Below are 7,016 nucleotides of genomic sequence, written 5' to 3'. Positions count from 1 at the left end.
TTGTGTAATATTAATGTCCATTTTTTCTTTCTTATAATGTATGTGATAATTATGGCTAAAGTGTGGACTTTTGGAGGGAGTCTCATTTGAATATTCCAGGGATTCAACAAGGACTCTTCACCCTGACTAGATCTAAATTCTAATGTGTCCCAATACTCTGAGACCTCTGATACCCCTTTCAACTTTCCACCTGCAACATGTGCTCCCTACTGGGCATCACAAGCCCTTGCTTTATGCACACATCCCTCCAAGACATTCAGCATCTTCAAACTCCTCTATCTGCCTCTTTAGCTCTGTGAGATATTGCTTTGCCTGAGACCCACCTCTCTGCTCCATGGTAGGGAAAGTGTCTCCAGATAGAAAGGCAGAGGAACTTGGCACTTTCACGGGAATTTCCTTTTCTCAAGAACTACACTTGTGCTCTGCCTATTTTTCAACAGCTAAAACCATTATAGATATCCACTCACTTTTATAGATGATGATGATTTTGATGATTATAATGTGGTTCTATCTTTTGCTGGGCACTCAGTTGGTCATTGTAATCTGGAAAGATGCCCTTCAACGTAGGGATGTTGCCTTAATTTTTTCATTGATAATTGCCTTCCTTCCATTTTCTCCGTTCTTTGTTTTGAGAATTCCTATTATTAACTTTTGGTTCTCTGAGATATTCCTAAAATGTTTTATGATTTATTTTTGACTTTACATCTCTTTCCTTTTTGTTCTACTTTCTTGGTGGTATTTCAACTTTATCTTCCAATTCTTCTATTGAGTTTTTCAGTTTTGTTATTATATTTTTAATTTTCCATATTAATTTTTTGCTCTCTGAATGCTAATTTTTTTAAAGTGATGGGTCTCACTATTTCTCCTTAAACTCCTGGACTCAAGCAATCCTCCTGCCTCAGCCTCCTGAGTAGCTGGGACTACAGTCATGCACTATGTACTCAGCTTTAAATGGTAATTTTTATATGTTCCTCTTCTTTTGTTTCACAGAGACAATATATTTTACTAGCTATTGGATTATACTAATGTTTTTTTTAAGTTTCCTTATTCTTGCATTACCTTTATCTCCTCCAACTTGCCTTTTTTCCTCCACTTACTTTTGTCTCTCTGTCTTCACTTAGAGGGTTTCTTCGACTTTCTGGTGATCCTTGGTTGTCTGCTCACATTTAAGATTGGGAAGCTAAAGTCTGATTGGCAGCTCTGTGAAAATGGCTGGGCTTCCTCATTGTGGATATCATATGGGGAGTGCTGGAGTGCTGGCTGACCTGTGTCTTCGGGAATCTTCAATTTCATTATCCTTGACTGGTCAGATTCCCCAGAGGTGTTTTCTGACCTCCTTCCTGGAGATCTAGTTGCTGTGTTTCTAGGAGCTGAAAGTGGAAAGGAGCTGGCAGTCTCAACGTTCAGTCTATATGCTTGCACATAATCACCCTCCTTCCCTTATGTTAACTTGCCCATGCATGGACCTGATCCTCCCAGGCCGAGACCCTCTCTTCTCCTCTCTCCAGTCTTTTGGCAGGATGGTGAGGAGGCAGTTGCCTATCTTTTTGGAGCAGAGGAGAGATCTAGAGAATCATATTCCTCCTGATTTTAGCCCCATTTCATTCCCACTCTTTGGGTTCCAGGCCAGTGATTCCAGAACATTTTGAGAGTTTGGGGTTGGCAACTGCTTTGCCTGTCAGCTCTCCCCACTGTGGCCTTTAGTGTCATCTTTCTTTATGCCAAGTCAAATGTCACTTGCACATCCACAATCCAGCTTTCAGAATTCTGTTACTGCTGCTCCTTTCACAGTCTCTTGTCTTTGAGGGTTTATGTTTTTTTTTTAAATGTCATTTATTTTATATAGGGTTTTGGGTACCTGTATTTTTTTTCAATGGACAGATAAAACGATGGCTTGCCACCTAAGGCTAGAACTGGTAGCACATAGTTACCAATGGGAAGCAAGCCTGGAGACTCATCAGGTTTTCCAAAAATATGGGGTGCTAGAGTAAATATAAACCTTTTTTCCAAACTCCACAGCAGTAGACTAAGAGGGGAGACCTTAAACTTGAAGGCATAAAAGGAAGACCCACTCTAGATGGTGAACCTTATTGCCAAAAGGACTGGGTATGGGCTATTGATTTAAATACAGTTATTTTCCCAAAGGTTCAGAAAAACCTTGGAAAACAGAGCCATGGTTGATCACACAGGGAGCAGGCATCTGGGACCCATCAGGAACCCGTCTTTCTCTGCAGCAGCCCTTTGGCTCCTTCACCCATGCACATTCTAAGCTTGATGCCCCAAAGTCCCCTTCAGGCTTTTGGCCAGAGCCACAACCACTCAGACCCAAAAGAAGTTGTTTTTCCATCATTATGGCAGATTGATGGAAGAGGCATCATAGTGTCTAGGTAGCCTTATTCAGGGCTCTGTGGCTAGCTATTTTCTAAGCTAGAGCCTTCAGTCTCCGTTAATTTGGGATAGTAACTACACTAGCCAGTAAAGAGTGTTTCTTGAATATCTTCTTTCCTAAGAAACTATACACCCTTCCTATAATCTGCAACCCTCAGAAGATGAGGAAGGGCCTTACATATGGACCATCATATCAAGGAGCCTCCTGCATGGAAAGGTGGGCACCCCCTTGGTGCTGGGCCCTGGACATTATAACCTACTACACCACTCCCAGGTGCTCTAGCATCCTTGGGGCCATTTTCTCAGAGACACAAGCCTGAAAACCACACCCTGTCTGAAGCAGCCTCTTGTCTCTAGAAATCCACAGATGTGGGCAGATAGTCTCTGCAGTCTTGCCCTGCACCGTTCATTTGCAAGGGACATCAGCAAATATAGAAAAGGCTGGAGGGAGGGTGTTATCAGGTAGAAATTTATTCTGCAGGTTGAAAGATTTCATTTTGATCCTGTCTTCAACATTGCATTATGATACAGCAATGTCATGATCACTTCACAGCCACAGAAGGAATTATTTCCACTGGCATCTTTCGTTTCTGATCCCCTCTTCCTCATGTGTCTGCCTGCTGACAAACCAGAGCTGTCAGAGCCACCTGTCACTGCAGAGGGAAAAATGCCTTTTTGACAACTGTATCTTCCTTTAGCATACTCTTTGTACCCAACGTCTGCATCCCAACCTGTGTTCGTGACACTTCTGTTATTTCAAAGGGCCTCATGAAATTCTCTAAAAAGGAATCTCAAACCCAATTAATTTAAATTCATTTTCATTTTGAATGTGCTACATGACATGTTTAGGAGGGAGTGTGTGCATCATAAAGCCAAGCAATAGGAGGGCCTTGTTGTAAAGAAACAACCTCCCTCATTAAAAGCAAACACAGGAGCCTCCAAGAATTGTAGCAGGCAAGGGCACCAGAAGGTGACTCTTATCATGGTTGGGGTTGGAGTGGGTGGAGGATGCTTGGCTCTAATTCTGGTATTAGCCACTTGCTGGTGGGAGAGATTTTTCTAAGTGAAAGGAAATAGTCCTTCATATTTTTCCTTTAAATAACACCATCCAGTGATAATAACAACTTGTCCTTCTCTTCACCAGTCTCACCTTACCCTTGGATGACATGCCAAAGCCACATCTGGGCCCTAGGAGTTCTCTACTGCCTTCCTAAATCTAAGCTTGCATGCTCCATTCCCTGGTTCCTGAGTCAGGCTGTTCTTTATTTGTTTTTATTTTTGTTTTAGGAAATGCCAACAGAAAATAAAAATGTTATTTACAGAGGAGACCAGTCAATAGGGAATTTCTGGTTCTCCAAGTTCAATGGCAATCTTTTGGCTTTAGATTAGGGATGGTGGCCTATGCATATGCATTGCCCCCTGTCCCCACGGGATCCCCCAGACATGTCAGTAACATTTGGCAAGAAAGAATAAATCTGTGGCTGCACTTAAAAATATGGAAGAGTGTCATCGATGGGACACAAATGATAAAAAATTTATGGGCAATAGAATACAGATGTGACTGGGTCATTGCAACTCAAAACTCACAAGAGAGACGGCTCTAGCAGCAGTAAGTGCAGTTCTCCCAGGAGAGCCCCAGAAGGTCTCTCAGCTTGAGTTTGTCTGTGGAGTGATAATCAGGATTGTTGCTTAGAGAACTGTCTACAGTGGTGGTTTCCAAATTGTTTTGAGTCATATACTCTAATTGTATTTTTTTAAAGCACACATTTACAATTTATGTAAATTTATTTATTTATAAATTATACAAATATACTATACTCATGGGCAAATATATCTGTAAATAACATAATTTATATTCGGGTGATATTAATCATGATCACTCATGATTAAATCTTATCTTCCAAACAGTCTTCATGATGGTTTTTAATTTAGGGGCCACATTCTCATCAGATCTTACAAAATCATCAATATTTGTGTCACATAATGTGGTGAATAAAGGTTAGAAATATCAGCTTTGCTATTCTCTACTTGTTTACTAGTGTTGGCATTTTAAGTTATCTTTGATTCACATTTTCTATGCCAGAATTTTTAATCATTTAGCCATTTGGCAAAGATTAGATTTTTTAATGGTTATGTATTAATATTATCCATAGATCTTCTTAACCAAGAAGACATATATAACTGCAATCCATCCCAAGACAATCAAACAGGCAAACAAATGGATTACAATCCATACATTAAAATTATTAATGTTAATAGTAAGCCATAATGTCTTTCATATTTTAGATAAAATTCATGTAATAAAAGTTCTAAGATTTTCTTTGCACACTCAGTGTATCAACTTGCACAATCCTCAGGGAGCGCACCCCGCTAGAACTCACTAGGGTGTTGGCACCATACCTTCCTGAGGTCCAAAGGAACTGGCTGAAGCACCCATGGCTAGCTGAAGCCTTGAGGCCCACAGAGTGGACGTTGGGGAACATGGAGAGGAGAGAATTGGGACATCTCCCAACCTCTTCAGCAGGCTAACGCCAACATCCCTGGGTTCAGTGTGACTCAGGAGTAAAATAAAGTGCTCGTGACAAGGGTCAAGTCCAGCATACTTGGGCAGTGGTGAGAATCATGAACGAGCCTATCGTCTGCCAAGTGCAACAGCAGGCCTTCCCACAATGTCTAACACGTGGCAGAGGATTCCTCGTGCACCATCCATGCCAAACAGTCTTGTCCTTCATTCACAAAGGGGGAAAGTCAGCCTTGAAGGAACAAAAACAGCATGAAAATGGAAGGACAAAATGAACCAAAACAACAACAGAAGGACAAAATGAACCAAAACAACAACAGTAAATTAAAGAAATCAAGGACTCTAAGTAAGGAAAATAAAACAATTTAAAAATTGTACTTCTTACTTGAATTCTTAGAGTCATTTGAGGGGAGAAAAAGGAGCAATCAGAGGGAGGAAGGGGTTAAAAATTTGAAATCTTAAAATTGAAGTAATAGGTAGCAGGGCATAAAAAATAGAATAAAATAAAAAAGTAAAGTAGTGAATGAAAAGATATGGAAATCTTCTGTAGCAAAAAGACAGAAATGGAAAATATGAATAAACATTTTTAAAAGTAAAATAAGAAAACAGAGTCCAAAATTCATTTAATAGGAATTCCAGCAGGAAAGATCAAAGTCAAGGAAGATGAGGAAATGATCAAATAAAAATGTCACTCCAGTTGGACAAGATGCCATAGACCTGGTTTTGCCTCCTTATCCCTGACAAGCATAGCTATAAACCCTGGAAATGGAGCGGGAGACAACCAAAGAAGAATTCTGAAAAGTGATAGGAGAAAGATGACCAGGAGTCCTTCTAACAACATGAGGAAGGCCCAGTGCCCCTGGCTGGCAAGGAGAGCTGATCAGGAGTGGCCAGGGGAGACACTCTTTCCCCCCAGGTTTGAGGATTACCTTCCCCATCAAGAGATGTAGAAGCAGGCAGGTGAAGCCAGCAGGAGAAATGCAGTTACAGCCCATGGCCAAATCTGGGAAACCTCTTTGTCCCCATGTGCTAGAGACTCTCCCCTCCTGCCCAGAGACACTAGGCCAGGAGGGCAAGGGACCTACTTATAGCAAGCACCTGGTTCCAGAAGCTCCTTTGTGTCCCCGAGCTCTAGAATCTCATGCCCCATTCAAGACAACCTAGGGGTATGTGTGGAGAGTTAAAGGGGGGCCCTGGCCAGGGATCCCACCACACCCTTCCCCCACTGAGGGATACCTACTGTCCCAGCTGAGGAAGTTCTTTCTGCCACCCTAAGGCAATACCTGCAAAAATCAGCGGGAACCCCAGTGGCACAAGATAAACTAAGCAAACCAAAATCATACCACAAAGGCTTTGAAAATTAAACTTCCTTTGGCGCCACAGCCTACAGAGAAAAGTAAGCCAAGACCTGCTTTCTAAACCTCAACAGGTGACTGCCACTACAGATATAGAGGAGAAAGAGAGTAGGCTGAAAGAGTATTTGAAGAAATAATGGATGAAAACTAGCCCAAATCTGGTAAAAGATACAAATTGGTAGATCCAAGTATCTATAAGAACTCCTCCAAAAATAAACCCAAAGAAATCCATACCAAGTCACATTATAATTAAACTTCTGCAAACTAAAGAAAAAGAAAAAAATCGCGAAAATAGCCAGATAATCAATTGCCTGGAGGGAAAACCCATTGGAATGATGATGGATTTCTCATCTGAAACCAAGGAGGCCAGAAAGCAGTGACACAATATTTTTAAAGTACTGAAAGAAAAGAATTTTAAACAAAAAAATCTACATACAGTGAAATTCTCCTTCAGAAATGAAGGGGAAATTAAAAAAAAAATTCTCAGGCACAGAAAAACTAATTATTAGCAGGTACACCCTTAAAGACTGGCTAAAGAAAATACTTTAAACAGAAAGAAAATGGAAAAAGAAGGAACCTCAGAGTCTCAGGAAGGAAGATGGAACAATGGAAATGGTAAATATGTGGGTATGTGCAGTAGACTACCCTTTTCCTCGTGTGTTCTGTGCACCATATTTGATGACCAAACCAAAAGCTGTAACATCATGTTATCTATATCCAAGACAATGATATTTAAAAGTGGAGAAGGCACA

The 7,016-nt window shown here is 40.9% G+C and overlaps 1 long non-coding RNA gene across 1 annotated transcript; it reads right to left on the bottom strand.

Annotated features, from left to right (window-relative positions):
• Positions 1 to 2,843: 2,843 nt before the first annotated feature.
• LOC142876874 (uncharacterized) lies at positions 2,844 to 6,011 on the bottom strand. The gene is made up of 3 exons (XR_012923717.1): positions 5,839 to 6,011; positions 3,976 to 4,050; positions 2,844 to 3,041 (listed from the first exon to the last, which is right to left on the bottom strand). It is a non-coding gene; the product is annotated as an uncharacterized LOC142876874 (long non-coding RNA).
• Positions 6,012 to 7,016: the final 1,005 nt, after the last annotated feature.

The sequence above is a fragment of the Microcebus murinus genome, chromosome 1 (genome assembly GCF_040939455.1).
Source record: "Microcebus murinus isolate Inina chromosome 1, M.murinus_Inina_mat1.0, whole genome shotgun sequence".
NCBI lineage: Eukaryota > Metazoa > Chordata > Mammalia > Primates > Cheirogaleidae > Microcebus > Microcebus murinus.
This window is presented reverse-complemented; position numbering and strand designations above follow the sequence as displayed.